Genomic DNA, 19,719 nt, shown 5'->3' with positions numbered 1-19,719 from the left:
TCTAAGCCATTCCCGTCCTATAAACATGAAAACACTGAACACACATATCATGACATCGAATGGTAATAAGAAAGGATTAACAATTAGCAATTTTAAGGCCAAAGAAGCATGTTTTCAATCATAGCACAAAATTAGGAAGTAAAATGTAAAACATGTGAATTATATGAATAAGTATGAGAATAATGGATAAAATCCACTTAGTTCAATACAAAATAAACCATAAAATAGTGGTTTATCAATCTCCCCACATTTAAATATTAGCATGTCCTCATGCTAAGTTCAAGAGAACCAAAAGAGTGAAGGGAAAATGGTAAGACTTATGCAATTCAACCGATCTAAATGCAAGCTTCCTACATGCGTCTAGCTATTCTAATTACTATCTATCTATATATGTAAGCATATATGTGGTCAAAGTGAGTCAAATTTTCAAGAAATCATATATGCACAATCAAGGGCTAAATCAATCATATCAAAACACATTCACAGTTGAATTGAGTTATTTAAAAGAGTCACAAACTTGCAGGCAATGATCAAATATGGACATATGGAATTGAGCAACTGAACCCTCACCGGATGTGTATATGCACTCTAATCCCTCAAGTGTTTAGGGTTAATCCACTCGAATCTCCTCTAATCATGCTTTCTAAAACTTTGTTCTTCATCTAACCAATCAACAAATATTTAGTGTACAAATGCAAATATTATTAGGGCTTTTCAAGGTTTTAATGGGGCTAAGGTAAGGGTGAGGATATATGTATGGCCAAGTGAGCTATCATTTGAATCTTTGACTAACTTAAGTTCTCACCTAACACATACACACACTCTATACAATTCTAAAATCAAGCTTAGCCACCCAAAATCTCACTTTTGTATATTTTCACACACTCATATATCAATTCCAATTCCATCTCATATGCATTGATCTTTTTATTGAACTTAACATTGGGGTAATTTTATCCCCTATTCATTTATTTCTTTTTTTTCTTTTTTTTTTCCTTTTTTTTATATATGAAAGCATAATACATCAATTCATATAGTTTCTATAATTTCACACGAGTATACACCCAAATTCTCAATATTTGTCAATAAAAAATAAAACACATTCTCATTAACCAAAGTTCTCACATTTTCCCACACTTAGTTGACACACACTCACTATCTTAAGCTAACCAAAAATTCAAATAGGACAATTAATTGTTTTTCCGCCTAAGGCTAGTGATGTGGTAATATAAAGAACAAAAAGGGGTTAAAAAGGCTAAAAGTGGTAAACAAAGATAAATGAAATGGTAGGCTATTTGGGATAAATGAGCTATAATTAAATGATGGCCTCAATCACATAAATGCATAAATATACATTAAACAATGGACATATAGAATGGAACAAACCAAAGATTGCAATCGTAGGGAAGAAAACACACAAGAATCAAAATCATGGTTAAGTAATATAACCATATAATTAGGCTAAAAAACTCACAGGTTGTGTGTACTTATCTCAAAAGCCATATTCCAAACTATATATATACATCATGCAAGTTTCAATAGGTTTTAACTCAAATCAATTTTAATCTTAATGCCTTGGACTCGGCACTGGCCACGCGTAAGCGTCAGTCACGCGTGCGCGTCATATATCTGTTGCACTAGTCACGCGTACGCGTCGTCCACGCGTGCACGTCGCTACCAGATTCTCAAAACTTCAATTTCTTGTGTTCCTTCCACTTTTGCATGCTTCTTTTCCATCCTCTAAGCCATTCCTGCCCTATAAACCTGAAAACACTGAACACACATATCACAGCATCGAATGGTAATAAGAGAGGATTAACAATTAGCAATTTTAAAGTCAAAGAAGCATGTTTTCAATCATAGCACAAAATTAGGAAGGAAAATGTAAAACATGAGAATTATATGAATAAGTGTAAGAATAATGGATAAAATCCACTCAGTTCAATACAAAATAAACCATAAAATAGTGGTTTATCAATCTCCCCACACTTAAACATTAGCATGTCTTCAAGGTAAGCTCAAGAGAACCAAAAGAGTGAAGGAAAAATGGTAAGACTTATGCAATGCAACCGATCTAAATGCAAGCGTCCTACATGCGTCTAGCTATTCTAATTACTATCAATCTATATATGTAAGCATATATGTGGTCAAAGTGAGTCAAATTTCCAAGAAATCATATATGCACAATCATGGGCTAAATCAATCATATCAAAACACATTCACAGTTGAATTGAGTTATTCAAAAGAGTTCACAAACTTGTAGGCAATGATCAAATATGGACATATGGAATTGAGCAATTGAACCCTCACCGGATGTGTATATGCACTCTAATCCCTCAAGTGTTTAGGGTTAATCCACTCGAATCTCCTCTAATCATGCTTTCTAAAACTTTGTTCTTCATCTAACCAATTAACAAATATTTAGTGAACAAATGCAAATATCATGAGGGCTTTTCAAGATTGTAATGGGGCTAAGGTAAGGGTGAGGATATATGTATGGTCAAGTGAGCTATCATTTGAATCTTTGACTAACCTAAGTTCTCACCTAACACATACAAACAAGACTAAAAGCCCTAAAATCTAGAGCGAGGAAAGAGCCTCTCTCTCTATAGAAAACAACATCTAAAACCTAAAAATTGTATAAATCAAAGTTGTTGAATGATTCTCCCCTTCCAGCTTCACTCTGCAGCATCTAATCTATATTTTCGGGCCTGAAATTGGGTCAAAAGCAGTCCAGAAATCGCCCCTAACATTTTCTGTAATTGCAGCACGTGACGCTCTGTCACGCGTACGCGTCGCTTGGACTCGACACTGGCCACGCGTAAGCGTTAGTCACGCATGCGTCGTATGTCTGTTGCACCAGTCACGCGTACACGTCGTCAACGCGTGCGCTTCGCTACCAGATTCTCAAAACTTTAATTTCTTGTGTTCCTTTCACTTTTGCATGCTTCTTTTCCATCCTCTAAGCCATTCCTGCCCTATAAACCTAAATACACTGAACACACGTATCACGGCATCGAATGGTAATAAGAGAGGATTAATAATTAGCAATTTTAAGGCCACAGAAGCATGTTTTTGAATCATAGCACAAAATTAGGAAGGAAAGTGTAAAACATGCTAATTATATGAATAAGTGTGAGAATAATGGATAAAATTCACTCAATTCAATACAAATTAAACCATAAAATAATAGTTTATCAAATATAACCTAAAGCATGCTTCTAAACTAGACCTAATTACTCTCCTTGTTCCTTCTTGAATTTGGCCTCAAATACTTCAGAGTTGAGTTGGATTTGGGGTTGGATGAGCTCAGAAATTGTCCTCAGCATGTTTCTTTAAGTTGGTCACGTGATGCTTGTCACGTGTACGCATAGCTTGGAGAATTTCTCCCTCATGTGTACGTGTGGCCTTGCATTCACCAAATCCTTATTTTTCATGAATTCTCCATCTTGCATACTTTTTCTTCACTTCTTTGATCCAATCCTTGCCTTCTAAGCCTGAAATTACTAATGAACACATCAAGACATCGAGTTGAATCAAAGTTGATTAAATTTAGATAATTAAGAGCCTAAAAAAATATGTTTTCACCTAGCCAATGCTAATCTTCATAGGACATTGGTGGATCAAGATAGCTCAGCTCACATTATATTTAAATCAGCCTTTGATAAGCTACGCTTAAAGGAAAAAGATTTGAAAGCATGCCTAGACTCTCGCTCTTTGGTCTAGGAGATTCACCTATCTGACCTCTGGGTATATCACATTATACACTATTTTTGGTAAAAGGTTAAAAGTGGAAGATCCTGAGTTTTGGAAAATTAAATAATGAGTTATTTACAATTTATTATATTTGTTTAGAATTTTATTTTTAGAAAATTATTTTACTAAAAGTAATTAAATCAAATTTATGATATTTTGAGTTTAAATTAATTAGGACCTGGAGATTTTTATAGTAGTTGGGTATTTCTTTCATTGAAATTTAAAGTTTTAGTAATTGAAAAATGAGGATTTGATAATTTAACTTGAATAATTAAAATTTTTAATTTAAATTTATGAACTAAAAAAATTAATTAAATTATCTCTAATTTCAAAATTAGAGTAGTTATGTGAAACTAATTAATAAGTTCATAAATAAATAATATTCTTAAAATAACTATATTGGGATACATTTGGTTTTCAATTACTATTCTACCCTCTAATTTTGTCAACATACCTATTTTATCCTTACTTCCTTTTTCCAAATCCTAATCTTAATTTTATTAACATGCACACACTCCCTTACACATCTCTCTGCCTCTACACACTCCCACCCTCACGCACAGAAGAGAGGACGAAAGAGAGAAAAGATTGAAAAGGAAACATAGGAGAAAAGAAGAAGAGAAGAAGAGAGAAGGGAGGAGAGAGAGAGAGACAGCGTCAGGGGGCTAGGTGCTACCATCGCCATCACTGTCGAACAAGAGAAAAAGTGGGAGAGAGCGAAGGAGCATAAGCAAATGTGAATAGAAGGGGAGAAAGGGCTTCACGATTGGAACTAAGAGATGCTTCTTCCACCGTCGAGCCACTCCGTTGTTGTCGCTGTGGTCAAAAATGCCGCTAGAGGGAACCTTGTCATTGCTGTCAGAGCAGAGGAGAGAGAAAATGAGAATGAGAAAGAGAGAGAAAGAGAATGTGATGGCCAGAGAGAGAGGGAGGAAAAAGGATGCGACGGTGGTGAGAGACACCACTACTGTTATCATTGGACCTGCTGTCAAACTATACACCACCGCTGGAGCTCATCAGAGAAGGTCTATTGAAGGTGCCACCACTTTCTGCCCCTGCTCTGCTCCACCATGGCTGAGCCCTACCTCTCCCCTGTTTGCTAGAGCTTGTAGTGTTGGTACGGGAGCCACTGTTCAGAGTAGAGGAGCTGCCACCACCACCATTTTGCTATGTTCGTCATTGTCGTTGTCTTCAGAGAGTCACCAGAGCTGTTGTTGCTCAATTTTCTTATTTTCTCTAGTAATACTAATTATGTTTTGCCTTACATTGCCATAATTCTCCCTTATTGACTCTGTCCTACCATGCTTGATGTCATTTTTTATCTTTGCTTAGCCTTAAACCACCGTAGGTTGTTGGATTTCTCGCTGTTGTTTTTACCGTAGCTGTCTAGTGGTGTCGTTGTTCAGCTATAGCTACTATTACAAGAGTATCTGCTGTTGTGGGTTAGAACAAAAAGGTTGCTACATTTTCGATTTCTACGAGTTTTGACTAATTGAGGGTAGGGAATGTTTGTTTTACAAATTTGAAATGCTTTAAAAGTTTAGCAAATATGTGCATTTGAGTTGATTAATATTTTATGGCTTGATTATCTTTATTGAAGTTTGATTAATTAAATTTTGGTCATTTATGATTGTTTTGATAATTGGATGAAATCGATAAAGGGTTAAAAAGAAATGAATATCACTAATAATAAAATTTATTAGTAACAATACTTGAAACCTCTTAGTGAGTGGATTAATATTTGAACCCTTATTTGATTCCTTAATGATTGAAAAATTAATAACTTAAAATTCAATTAAAGACAACAAACCAAGAATATTTATGTTAAAAAATATTATTTGGTATTTAAAAAGTGGAGAAAGATTAAGAGATATTTGGTTTGGATGGAACCCTTGAAGAGTGAAAAAATCCTAGTTTTAGAAAAGATTTTTTCAAAATTTTTATAGGAATTTAATGAGCGGATATTTTATACGCTTTTTGGTTTCATATTGTTTTTAGCATGTTTTGTTTAGTTTTTATTAAATTTTTATAGGTTTTAGTGTTAAATTCACATTTTTGGATTCTACTCTGAGTTTGTGTATTTTTGTGTAATTTCAGGTAATTTCTAGCTGAAATTGAGGAATTGGAGCAAAAGTCTAATTCAGAGACAGAGAAAGCACTACAGATGCTGTCCAAATCTGACCTCCTTGCACTTGGAAGACCTTTTCTGGAGCTACAAAAGTTCAAATGGAGCATTCTCAATGGCTATGAAAAGCTGACTTCCAGAGCTTTTCAGCAATGTATAATAGTTCATACTTCGCTTCAGATTAGAAGGCCAAAAACTGGCGTTCAACGCTAGCCTCCTGCCCCCTTCCAGGCATCCAGCGCCCAAGGAGAAGAGACCAGCATCCAAACGCCCAAAGAGGACCCCCTAACCAGTGTTCAATGCCCTAGAGACCTCATAGCACATGGATCTCATCAAAGCTCATCCCAAACACTCACCAAGTGGGCCTTAGAAGTGGATTTTAGCACTAAAAAGACTATTTTACCCTTACTAGTCATTTATTTAGCATTTAAGGGATTAGATTTACATCATCTGGAGACTTTTATGCCATATTCAAGTTTTATCATTGTATTTCCCATCAGTATGAGTTTCTAAACCTCCTAGGTTGAGGAAAGGAGCCCTGCTGAGTCCTATGAATTAATAAAAGTATTACTGTTTCTCTTCGATCCGTGTTTGATTTAATTCTAAGATGTATACTCGTTATTCAACATGGTGAATAGGGTGATCAGTGACAATCAGCTCTGTTCATCATACTAGGACTGCGTGCCGGACAACCACCTGTGTCTACTTAGTTTCGTGTGAATACGTGACTGGAAAGCACGAACCGCTAGCTTGATTATACATCTCTCAGACGGCTAATCTATGAATTTATTGGGGACTTCTTGAGACACCAGTTCAGCCAATTTTTAGGGAGATTAGAGTCTCTGTGGTAGAGGCTAGAACCCAAAGAAGTATCATTCTTTGATCCAGGAATATTTGACCTTATCTGTGGCATTTTGAGTAGGATCGCCAAGAGAATGAACTGCTAGAGCTTCACCCTCGTTCAGATTGGATGACCACGACCAATGGCGTTGATCACATACAGCCTTCCATAGAAGAAATCATTCACAAGCAAAGAAGACAGTAATACCGGAGCTAATTCAGAAAGACAAAGCAACTCCAATCCTTAACCATATTCCTATTACTTATTCTATTTAATATAAAAAGTAATTTATACAATATTCCTTTAATGTAATTAAGCCTCAATCCAATAACCTTCTGATTTTGCCTGACTAAGACTTGCAAGATAACCATAGCTTGCTTCAAACCACAATCCTCGTGGGATCGATCTTGACTCGCTCAGGTATTACTTGGACGACCTAGTGCACTTGCTGGTACAGCTGTACGAAAGTGTGGGGATTCGTGCACCACCAATCACATCCATATCACTTCCCAAAACCATCATAACTCCCACCAACTCCTACCCACTTCAAATTCAAAATTTCCCACCCAATTCCCACCTATTCATTTGAACCCCACTTTTCCCACTCCTATAAATACTCCCCTCTTCCTACCCTTCATATACACACCATTTATACACTAAAGCCCCACTTGGCCGAATTCTCCTCTCTCCCTCTATCTCCTCTATTCTCTTCTTCTTCTACTTTTTTTCTTCATATTTTGTTCAAGGATGAGCAAAGCTTTTAAGTTTGGTGTTGGAAAATCCTTGATTTTTACTTTCCATTCATACTTATGGCACCCAAAGTCAGAGAATCCTCTAGAAAGAGGAAAGGGAAAACAGTTACTTCCACCTCCAAATCTTGGGATATGGAGAGATTCATCACCAAAGCTAATCAAGACCACTTCTATAAAGTAGTGGCAAAGAAAAGGGTGATTCTTGAAATTTCCTTTAGGCTAAAAAAGAATGAGTACCCAGAGATCCTAAGAGAAATCCGGAAGAGAGGTTGGGAAGTCCTAACCAATCCTATCCCGGAAATTAGGATCTTGATGGTGCAAGAGTTCTATGCTAATACATGGGTCACTAAAAATCATGACACTAGTGTGAACCCAAATCTAAAAAATTGGAGCACCATGGTCCGAGGGTGACCCTTGGATTTCAGTCCAGAAAGTGTAAGGTTAGCGCTCCATTTGCCAATGATGCAAGGAGACCCACATCCTTACACTAGGAGAGTCAATTTTGATCAGAGGCTGGACTAAGTCCTTTCAGACATTTGTGTGGAAGGAGCTCAATGGAAATGGGATGCTCAAGGCAAGCCTATCCAACTGACAAAGCTTGACCTCAAGCCCATAGCTAGAGGATGGTTGGAATTTATCCAACGCTCTATCATCCCTACTAGCAATCGGTTAGAAGTAACCATTGACAGAGCCATCATGATTCATTGCATCATGATTGGAAGTGAGGTGGAGGTACATGAGGTAATACCTCAAGAGTTGTACAAGAAAACTGAAAAGCCTTCCACCTTAGCAAGGTTGAGATTCCTATTGAAGAAGACAAGCCCATCACCAAGAACATGGACCACAACAAGTGCATGTGGAGCTGTCTCAACAAGAAATCATTGAGATACCAATTGCACACTTCTCTAGGAGAATTGAGTTTCACCATGGATCAACTAAGGACAAGAGCACTCCACTGTCCTCCATGACATAAGAGAAGATCAAAGAGCCATGAGGGAAGAACAAAGAGTTATGAGGGAAGAACAACAGAGGCAGGAGCGTGACATAGAAGAAATCAAACACTCCATTGGATCCTCCAGAAGGAGTAGTAGTCGCCATCACTAAGGTGGATTCGTTCCCTTTAATCCCCTGCTGGCTATGTTACTTTTTTGTTTTCCATATATTTTGTTTTATTATTTGTTTCTAGTGCATGATCATCTTTATGTCTTAAAACTATGAAATATTCCATGCATCTCTCACCTTGCTTAAAAGAAAAATTTTATTTAAAGAAGAAAAGTAAGATGCATGAATTTCGAGTTGTATATTAAGAATAGTTCAATTATTTGATGTGGTGGCATTGCTTTTGTTTTCTGAATGTATGAATAAACACTGCATATTTGATGTTGGAGTTAAGGATGTTGGCTCTTGAAAGAATGATGATAAAAGTGAAGTATTATTGGTAATCTGAAAAATCCAAAAAAATTTATTCTTGAAGCAAGAAAAAGCAGCAAAAAAGTAATAAAAGAAAAAAAATGCAAAAAAAAAATCAAACAAAAAATGCCAATAGCTCTTTAAACCAAAAGGCAAGAGCAAAAAGCCAATAGCTCTTAAAAAGGCAAGAGCAAGGATCCAAGGCTTTGAGCATCAATGGTTAGGAGGGCCTAAAAGAAATATCTTAGCCTAAACAGTTCAATTGAGCTGCTTCCCTAACTATATGCTTGTGGTGTGAAGGTGTCAAGTGAAAAACTTGAGACTGAGCAGTTAAAGTCGTGGTCCAAAGCAAAGAGTGTGCTTAAAAACTCTGCACGCCACTGGCTGGGGATTCTAGCAAAGCTGAATCACAATCCTAAGGGGTTCACCCAGTTAAAGTGTCTGTGGAATTTATGTATCTGGTGATAATACTGGAAAACAAAGTGGTTAGGGTCACGACCAAGACTCTAAAGAAGCTGTGTTCAAGAATAAAAAAGCTTCAATGGAAAGTGAGATACCAAAACTATTCAGAAGCAAAAAGCTACTAGTCTCGCTCATCTAATTGAAACCGAGCTTCATCGAGAACTCTGAAATTTATTACATCCTTCTATTTCTTTTGATCCTACTTTGTTTTTTGTTTCTTGGGGACAAGCAACAATTTAAGTTTGGTGTTCTGATGAGCGGATATTTTATACGCTTTTTGACATCATTTTCATATAGTTTTCATTATGTTTTGTTTAAGTTTTATTTTATTTTCATAGGTTTTAGTGCAAAATTCACATTTTGGATTCTACTTTAAGTTTGTGTGTTTTATAGTGATTTCAGGTATTTTCTGGCTGAAATTGAGGAGCTTGAGCAAAAGTCTGATTCAGAAGCAGAGAAAGGACTGCAGATGCTGTTAGGATCTGACCTCTGTGCACTCGAAGGAGCTTTTATGGGAGCAACAAAAGTCCAAATGGTGTGCTCTCAATGGTTATGGAAAGCTAACATCTAGGGCTTTCCAAAAATATTTAATAGTCCATACTTTACTTTGGAAATGAAGGCCCAAAATTGGCGTTCAATGCCAGCCACTAGCTCTATTCCTGGCATCCAGCACCCACAAGGGAGGAGCTGGCGTCCAACACCCAAAAGGGAGCCCAGGGGTGGCGTTCAACGCCCCTAAGGGGTACTAGCTCGTGGGAGACACTCAAGCTTAGTCCAAACATTCACTAAATGGGCCCCAGAAGTGGATTTTCACACTACAAGACTAGTTTATCTTATTTCTGTAATTATACAAGAGTTCACCCTTGTTAGAAAACTCTTGCCCACTTTACACATTTTCCATTGTATTTTCGTACAGCATGAGTCACTGACCTCCTAAGGTTAAGGTTAGGAGCTCTACTAAGTTTCACGGATCAATATTATTACCATTCTAGTTCAATATGTATAATTCTATCATACTCGTTCTTCATCTCATGAATTGAGGGTGACCCGTGACAATCATCCTTGTTCTACATGGGTTCCGTGCGAGTTCTGACCCGGATAGCATTGAACCAAAGCTAGAGATTGCATTACGGATTCCAATAGAGTACCTGGGAAACTTTGGATACGTGACATATAATCTCGTTGACCGTGGATAAGTAAGGTCTCTGTGGCATTAAGGCTAGAGTCAGAGAAGCAGCACTTTCTGATCTGGAAGATCTGCCTTGTCTGTGGCACCTTGAGTAGGATCGTGAAGGGGAGCGGATTGCTTAGAGCTTCATCTTCTGCTATAGTGAGAAACCTAGAGGTGGCTTGATGAGAGGATATGAGTCATCTCAACGTGGTGGATTGCTGTAGTAGAGGAGGTTAACTTGATGAGAGGACATGAGTTAATCACTTACGACTGCCATTGAAGGAATCTGAAGGTAATTGAAGTAGACAGTAAGAAAAGTTAATCCGGAAAGACAAAGCATCTCCAAAGCCTCAACCATTCTCATACCATTGAATTCTCATCTATCTAGTAACGTTCTATTTATCTATTTTATATGTTTTTCGTGACAAATTATAATTTCTATCCGCCTAACTAAGATCTGCAAGGTATCTATTACTTGCTCAAACCAACAATCTCCGTGGAATTGACCTCACCTGAGGTATTACTTGGACGACCCGGTAGTACTTGGACGACCCGGTATACTTGCCAGTCTATCCATGCGAATTTTGCGGAGCCAGTTTCGTGCACCACTTGTACATGAGAATGGAGAATGTGAATTAGTCTTTGAATTGATGTTGGAGAATGGCAGAATGAATGATATGAGGTCGGTTAAATTTGAGGAAGCATATACGAAGATTCGAGAGCAAATTTTCGAGGGCAAAAATTTTTGTTAGGGGGTAGGATGTAAATCCCGAGTAATTAGTAAATAATTAACCAATAAATTAATTATTATTTAAAAAAATAGAAAATCAAATTTTATAGTTTCATGAAGTAGAAATAATTAAAATACGAATTTTGATACTAATTTTAAAGATTTTGGCCCGAAACCAAACCAACGAGCCAAACCAATTGAGCCGAACCCGAACCGGACCCAAAGCCCAACCTATAAAACACCCATACAAAGCCTTCTTTTCCAATTATAATGTCACGCTACTGAGAAGGGAGATTTACGTTAAAATACCCTAACCATCACCTTCGAAAATTCAATCGTACATAACTTTCAATCCGGAGCTCCGATTGACAAGCCGTTAGGCCACGCGTTTGTCTCGGAATTCCCTACAAAATCCACATATAAATTTGGTAAGTGAATCATGTTTTCTCACCCAATTCTCCCCTTTCATTTCATGATTTTCAATTTTGGTAATTGAGAGATTTTGTGATTTTGATTGTTTAGGAGTACTCTAGCGGTGGATAATCACCGGATTTTATCCATTTGACTCGTGGTAAGAAAACCCTAACCTTTGTGAATAGGTGATTTGGTGAGCTCAGTGTTGATTATTGTGATGTTGTATGAATTAGATCGTGTATCTTGTTGAATTGGAGTTAAATTGGTGGATATTGGAAGCTTGGAATTGAATCCTGGGAGTTGAAAATTCAATTGGTGAGGAGTTAGAACTTTAGAGCTTGAGGAACGGTGGATAACTAAGGTGTTCTGGGAATTAGGGAGGAATCCGCCAAGGTATGGTTTCAGTTTCTCATAACTAAAATATAATGTCTTGTGAAAACTTAGGCTAGTTGACCGTAGGTTAGGTTGAACCAGGATGACTTGTTAAAGTTTAGTGAATTAGTAAAATTGTGGAGTTAAATATGTGAATGTGTTGCTGAATTATTGAGTAATGATGAGGTTTGAGTTTGATTGTAAATGATGATGATGTTATATTGATGATTTATGAGTATTGTTGCTTTGGTTATGATTGCGTGGGTTATAGTTGATGAAATTGAGTGTTAAAGTGTTGTGGAATGAAAGAAATAGTTATGGAATTGTTTTGAGTGTATCTAATGTTTTTTTGAGTTGTGAAACTTGGTTTGGAAATGAGAATTTGAAAAATAAAGGTTTTGAATTCTTTTGGTAAAAGCAGATTTTTAATGAACTTCGGCGGTCCATAACCTGAGCCTCAGATATTGAATTTGAGTGAATTTTGATTCAAATTAAAGATAGTTTTAAAAGCATTAAGATGTTATAAACTTTGTGAAAAATGAAATTTTGTAGAGGAAGTTATGGACATCGGAAGTTATGTGTAAAAACTGAATTTTCAAAGTTGTAGAAAAAACTAGAAACTCTGTTTAAGGTCTATTATTTAGGTTTTGGGTTACGGAGTAAGGGTTAGTGAGTGGGAGAAGATAGAATTGGTGCCAAAGGAGTTGAGGAAGGGGATGATTGATTTGATGAGGATGATGAGAGTAATGAGGATTTCTAATTTAAAGAGATATATGTGACCGGGTAGTAGGCAGTGGCGTTGTCCACTTGCTCCGGGTATGAAATGAAAAAGGAAAATTATGAAAAATGGAGTTAATTATAGAATTTTGAATGAACATGATAAATGAGAATGATTAATGATGAAATGATTGTGAATTATGCTTAATGTTTGACTTGAGATTGAATGAATTCTTGAATGAGATACCTGGGTAATAGCAAGGATTGTGGTTCATCCCGCTTGCTCCAGGTCAATGTTTGTGATGCCTGGGCAGTAGCAAAGATTGTGGTTCGTTCTGCTTGCTCCAGATTGAGTTGTTAAACACCCACCTGGGTAGTAGCGGTAGTAGTGGTTATTCCACTGGCTCTGGATTAAGCGGGTAGTAACAAGGGGGTTGTAGCTCAAATTCACTTGCTCCGCAATGGGTGTTTTAGTCCATGCTTAGCTACCAGGACATGTCGGGTTGGCTATATAACTGACAGATGATATCATCAGCCATAGGGCAGGCATTCATCATATGCATTTGTCTGTTTTATTTGAGTTTGCATTTCTTGGGATTGCCTAGTTGATAATCTATGCTTACCTTCTATAATTGCTACCTATCGTATCTATATTCTACTTGTATTTACTTTGTCTATTTTGTTTGTCTGTGTAGTTCTACTGGTGTTTGAGAGGATTATAGAGGAAGGGAAAACAGTCGAGAGTTTTAGTTAAAGTTTAGTTAAATTGAAGAACCTTAGAGAACCACCTTGTTTATGGTTTCCATTTTAAATCTTTAAGTTTTATAATCTGTTGTCGGAAGTTCTAAGATTACCTTTGGCTTTCCCGGGACCTTATATGTTAGTTATATGGGTAATGTTACCATGCTGAGAACTTCTGGTTCTCACCCCATACATATGTTGTGGTTTTCAGATACAGGTCGAAACACACCTCGTTGAAGCATTCTGGGAGCTTTTGTCAGCGAAGAATCCTAGTCCTTTGGATTTATATTTTGGTTAAGTTGTACATATATATACTATTATATCTCCACTATGTATATTTTATGTTTTTGTCCCTCCTAGAGGTCGACTTGGAGAAACAGGTTCTGTATATATATTTGCTTTGGCCGGTTCTAGCTTCGCGAGCCGAGTCAAAAGCCTTGCTATATATATCTTTGGAATTCTTCTCTCATATTTATCGCTTATGCGAGTGATGCGATTTTCTGTTTAATGCCTTGTTTAACTCTTATTCACACGCTTCTAGTTAAAATTCCTTTCAACTATTATTATACATATATTTTTACTTTTAGAGATTGTAATATCTTGCCATCTCAGTCATATAACTTAAGCATAAGACTCTGTATGGTAGGGTGCTACATAGGTCACTCCTGATCTTGCTTAGGAATTCTGCCTCCTTTTGCACTATTTTTGCTGTGATTTTAAGGTTGATTGACTACAAGCGCGTCCTTGAACTTGAGAAACTGTTGCCACTATTGTTGCAGTTTTGATTTCTACAAGTTGCGACTAATTGAGATAGGGCTTTTTCTTAAATCTATTTTATTTTATTTTAAAAAATTGTTATAAATCGATATCAATATGAAAAATATACTTTTAGTAATTGTGTGAGTCTTATAAATTAAATTGGATTGTTCTGGGGAAATAAAATTGGTTAAATGATGATGGATTCTAAAGTAATAAAAATTGGATAGAAATAATGGTCGAAGCCTCTTGGTGGGTGAATTAGGATCCGCACATATTTTTGTTTGTTAGTTGGAACTAAAAGATGTGGTTGGCTGTGGATTGGATCGGTGAATGAATGCTATGATTGAATTTTTGGTGAATATGGATGTTAAGTTTTAAGTTGATAGATTTAGTATGATTATTATGTTTTGGTGCTTCAAAAGTTTGAAAGGTAGATTGGATGTTAACTGATGATGTTATGTTATGTTTGGTTTGAAATTGGAGGACCAAGTAAAGCTCATGTCTAAAATCCAATAAGCTATTGGAACTTAGTTCTTTATTTTCATGATGGAGAGTTGAATGTTTTGATATATTATTGTATTTAGTGGTTTAAGGATTATGTTTATGAGAATTGGTGAAATAACTGGTTCTTGATGGATGTTGAGGATTTTAGAATGTAATTGGTTGGATATGAGAGAACCTTGTAGTTAAGTCCAATTTTAGATTGGTTACGTCAAAATTTTTCTAAGATTACAAGTGAGAATAATTAATATAAACCTTAATAAGCTTTAAATATTCTATCTCTAAAGGTTTGTGATTTTCTTGAGGACTGTGATTTTGATTGAGATTCTTATAATAATGTAATTATTGAGATTAAATATTTTGGTGAGAATTAATAAATAAATATTTTTATTGACATTGAAGATTGAAATGCAAATTCATGATCGATTAGATGTGGTCGATTGATGTGAGTAATAATTGTGATTAAATGAGTGAATTGTTATATATGTACATAGACTATGTTTGAGAAAAGAGCAGTCGAGAAATGATGAATTTTCCTTGGGTTGGTTGAGGTATTACGATCCTTGAGGTTCAAGAATTTTGTTATTCAGATTAATTTGAAAGAATGAGACTTTGGTTAAATTTACAAATGTACTAAGGACCTAAAGTGGAATTTGAGTATTAGGATGAACCTAAGCAATATTTGGGTTAGTTTGAGAAAGCTTAAAAGTGAATGATATGCTTTGTTATTTGACAATAGAGTATGACGTCTGATTGAGTTTTTGAAGGATATGTTAATCCAATTGTGATTTTAAGAATAAATGGGTAAGGAATGTGATTCCTGGCATAGTGTGGACCTAATATATTATTATTGAAAGTAAAGGTCAAAGTATGATTTTAAAAAGAAAAGGTCTGATATATGATTAAAGAAAGTATGTTATTGGAATTGTAATATGATTGTTTAATTATCAAGGACATAGTTTTTGTCCCACTTGCGAGATTTTGAGTTGTTAAGCCTTTCTAGCAAGCTTGTATCCCCAGTAACCTCCGTATGGAGTCTAATAACCATTCTAAGGGTTTGAAATATGTCAGGAATGGATTTAATAAGTATAATTGAAATAATTTTTCTATAAAACTTGTTAAATGAAATAAGAGCATTATGGGGATGGTGGTTTCGTCCCGCCTACGATGAGGATGGTAGATTTGTCCCGCTCACAGATTGAGAATGATGTTAAATGTTCTAGTGATAAAGGGGAGTTATGATGAATTAAAGCTTATAAAATTGGTTTAAGATTGTGATTATTATTGAAAATGATTATAATTGTGATATAGTATTGAATTGACAAACACGGAGGTTTTGTCCCGCTTGCGTGATTATGATTGAGATGTGATTATTGATTGGTAAGGACATGAATTTTGTCTCGCTTGCGTGATTGTTGTTGAGATATGACAACTGACTAGTAAGGACGTGGATTTTGTCCTGCTTGCATTACTGATGAGACACCTGCACCTGGCAGGGATGGTGGTTTCATCCCACTTGCTAAGTGTTCCGGTGGACAAGTGAGGTTGAGAATTCCCTCTCTTGTTACATTTGGGAATTGGATGGAAAGTGGATGACTCCCTTCGATTCAATTTTTAACTGTGGTGTGAACGAGTTAGGTTGAGGATTTCCTTTTTTGTTGCATTATAGTCTCTCTGCTGATTGTAAGGTGAAAAAGCACTCTCCTTATTTTTATATGGCACGACTTCACAGGGAAAGATGGTATGGTACTCTTCCTCGATTTATTCCCCCTAGGATACCTCCAAGAGAAGGTGGTAGGGCGCACTCCCTAGATTATATTCCTCAGGGGATGCACAACAGAGAGATGATGTTCGGGTTAGCTACCAGATGTGTCGGGTCTGGTAGTATAACTGGCACGTGAATTCATGGCCAATAGGACAAGCATGCATCATATTGCATTTGTTTGTATATTGCTTAAAATTGTTTGTCTATTGTCTATGCTTGTATAATTAGAATGTGTTGTGATTATTTACTTAATTGTTTGCTTGTTTGTGATTGAGATTGCTGGTTTGGAATCGTAAAAGTGATAGTAGTCTTTAAAGAAAGAGATTGACTGGATGGTACATTTTAAAAAGATATCGTAACATACCCATGATCGGAAGTAAGAAAAAGTAAACAGCAGTGAATTAAATTGGTTAATTGTGAGAAGAGAATAATTTAGAAAAAAAAGGACATAATTAGTCACATCAAACTCAAATATACAAATCATATAAATCACATGCAAAGGCATAATTAGTCACATATCACTAAATCAATCATATGCATTTACTTAAGAGAAATTAGACAAGTTAATCTTATTTGTTTATGGTGCAAATTGTGAGTTCTTTGGTTTCTTATTTTCAGAACTATTCCTATTATAATTTGTCACCTATTATTCTATATGAGCATATGAATAATATTCTATTTTTTTTTTTATGGTTTTGAGAATGTCTCATGTACATTTGGCTATATCTTTAAGTACGAGTAAAATGTTCCTAGGTGATCGATGTTTTAACATTGACACATACACATTTGACTAAATAATTATGGTGATAAATGTCAAATAATACATTTGAGAGCATAATAACCTTTAGCAAATACTACTAGATGATCACACATTCCTAATCTTATTTCATCACATAGAAGAGATTTCATTGCATGACATTAATTATAACTAAATGATAATGAATTAATCTTTCAAGCATAGAATATGTTCTATTGGATTGAATTGCTCTGATACAAAAATGTAACACCCTAATATTTTTAAACTAAAATTAAGCCTTATTTGGATTATATTGGTCGCTGATACTCAAATTTTACAAAATTTTTGAAATAAAATCTTTATATAAAATAATTTATAAAAGAAATAGTGGATAACTAGGTTTTATTTTTGAAAGCCATTGAAAATAATGAGAGTCTTGATCATTAGAATCGTTACTAGTCGAAAAATATAAGTGGACCTAGTGATACTAACACAAAAAATGCTGCATACGAAATTATAAAGGTAAAAATAATGACAAACTTTACTCATATCAAATAATCATATAATATAAAAACAAACATCATAGCCACAATTGTAGTAAATATAAAACAAGACACATAGAAAATCCTAATTCTCTCACTTTGCATAACTATGACTAAAACAATTAATTATCCTCAATCTTTAATATGAATTTAAACAAGTGCTTAACATTCTGTATCTATGTCCTTAATATTCCACTCCAAACATCTTATAGTGTATCGGTCTTTTCACCTCAATCGAGTAGCATATTACTTTGCACCGCATTGTTCCTATAGATAGTATAGAGAGAGGGGTGAGAAATAAAAGCTTCTCAGTAATTTATCTATATAGTATCATCATATCAATTTCCAGCTACTCTGAGTTTAAAATAAAAACAAGGATGATGTAATATTGTTTAATTATTATTTTCAAAAGTCTTTGTTAGTCGGAATAATGTAACTTTTAGATGCTTCTTATTTACTCATCAATCTGAATTGGAACAACTTTAAAATTCAGATTCTCTTTCAACTGAACTGACTCGAGCTCTAATACATGAGTTGCGTCCAGGCTATACTTCCGAAGTTGTGAAACGTGCACGTCATGCAAGTTCGAAAGATGTGGCGGTAAAGTTGCTTGATACGCCATGGAACCGATCTTCTTCAAGATCTCAAATAGGCCTATGTATCGAGGATTCAACTTCTTACTCTTAATTGCTCTTCTAATGCCCGTCGTGGGAGTAACTCTCAGGAATTCATGTTCACCCTCTTCAAACTCTAAGGCTTTCTCTGTCAATCCGCATAACTTTTCTAACGGCTTTGCGTAGTAAGAATCCTAGCTCTAATTCTCTTTATTTTCTCCGTTGTCTTAGCTATTAATTCGGGACCTAAGACGCTTGATTCTCTGAATTCATACCAACACAAAGGCGATTGGCACTTCTGCCAATACAATGCTTCATAAGGAGTCATCCCTATGCTCGCATGATAACTATTGTTATAGGCAAACTCCACTACTGGCAAATATCTATCCCAACTTCTTGATTGATCCAACACGCATGCTCTCAACATATCCTCTAAAATCTAAATTGTCCTTTCTGATTGTTTATTTGTTTGTGGATCATAAGCCATACTTAAACACAATCATGTACCGAATACCTTTTGAAAAGCTCTCTAAAACCTTGAAGTGAATTGGGGATCACGATTCGACACAGTCATAGCAGGCATGCCATGAAATCTCATAATCTCCTTGATATACACTATTGCCAACTCTTCTAAGAAATAATTCATCCAAACAGGTAGAAATTGAGCAGATTTGGTTAACCAATCCACAATTACCCAAATTGCATCGAATCCTACCCACGTCCTTGGTACACCCGTTACAAAATCCATAATGATGCCTTCTCATTTTCACTGCGGGACTTCTATTGGTTGTAACATGCCAGATGGCTTTTAATGTTCAATTTTCACCTTCTGACATTTCAAACATTTAGCCACATGTGCTACTACATCATTCTTCATTCTGAGCCACCAAAATATCTTCTTCAAGTCGTGATACATCTTAATAACTCCAAGATGAATTGAGAATCCACTCTTATGAGCTTCAGATAGTACCTCACTTCGCAAATTTTCCACACTTGGGATGCAAATTCTTTCTTTATACCTCTAAATTTGGTTTCTCTTAACATTCTCATACCGTCTCTTTATATGAAAAGAAAATGATCCCTTATTGACATAAACTCTTATGCAATGTATGAAATTTACTTTAACTTTTTTAAATATTTTATTTGTCAGGAGTTTCAAAGCTTGGGGAGATAAAGAACAATGAACACAACTCAGATCAACTATGAACACATGAAAGAAAGGAGAATTGAAGAATCTAAAATAAGATAGATTATACATACATACACATATATATATATATATATATATATATATATATATATATATACACA

Source organism: Arachis ipaensis, chromosome B04, assembly GCF_000816755.2.
Source record: "Arachis ipaensis cultivar K30076 chromosome B04, Araip1.1, whole genome shotgun sequence".
In the NCBI taxonomy this organism is placed as follows: Eukaryota; Viridiplantae; Streptophyta; class Magnoliopsida; order Fabales; family Fabaceae; genus Arachis; species Arachis ipaensis.
This window is presented reverse-complemented; position numbering follows the sequence as displayed.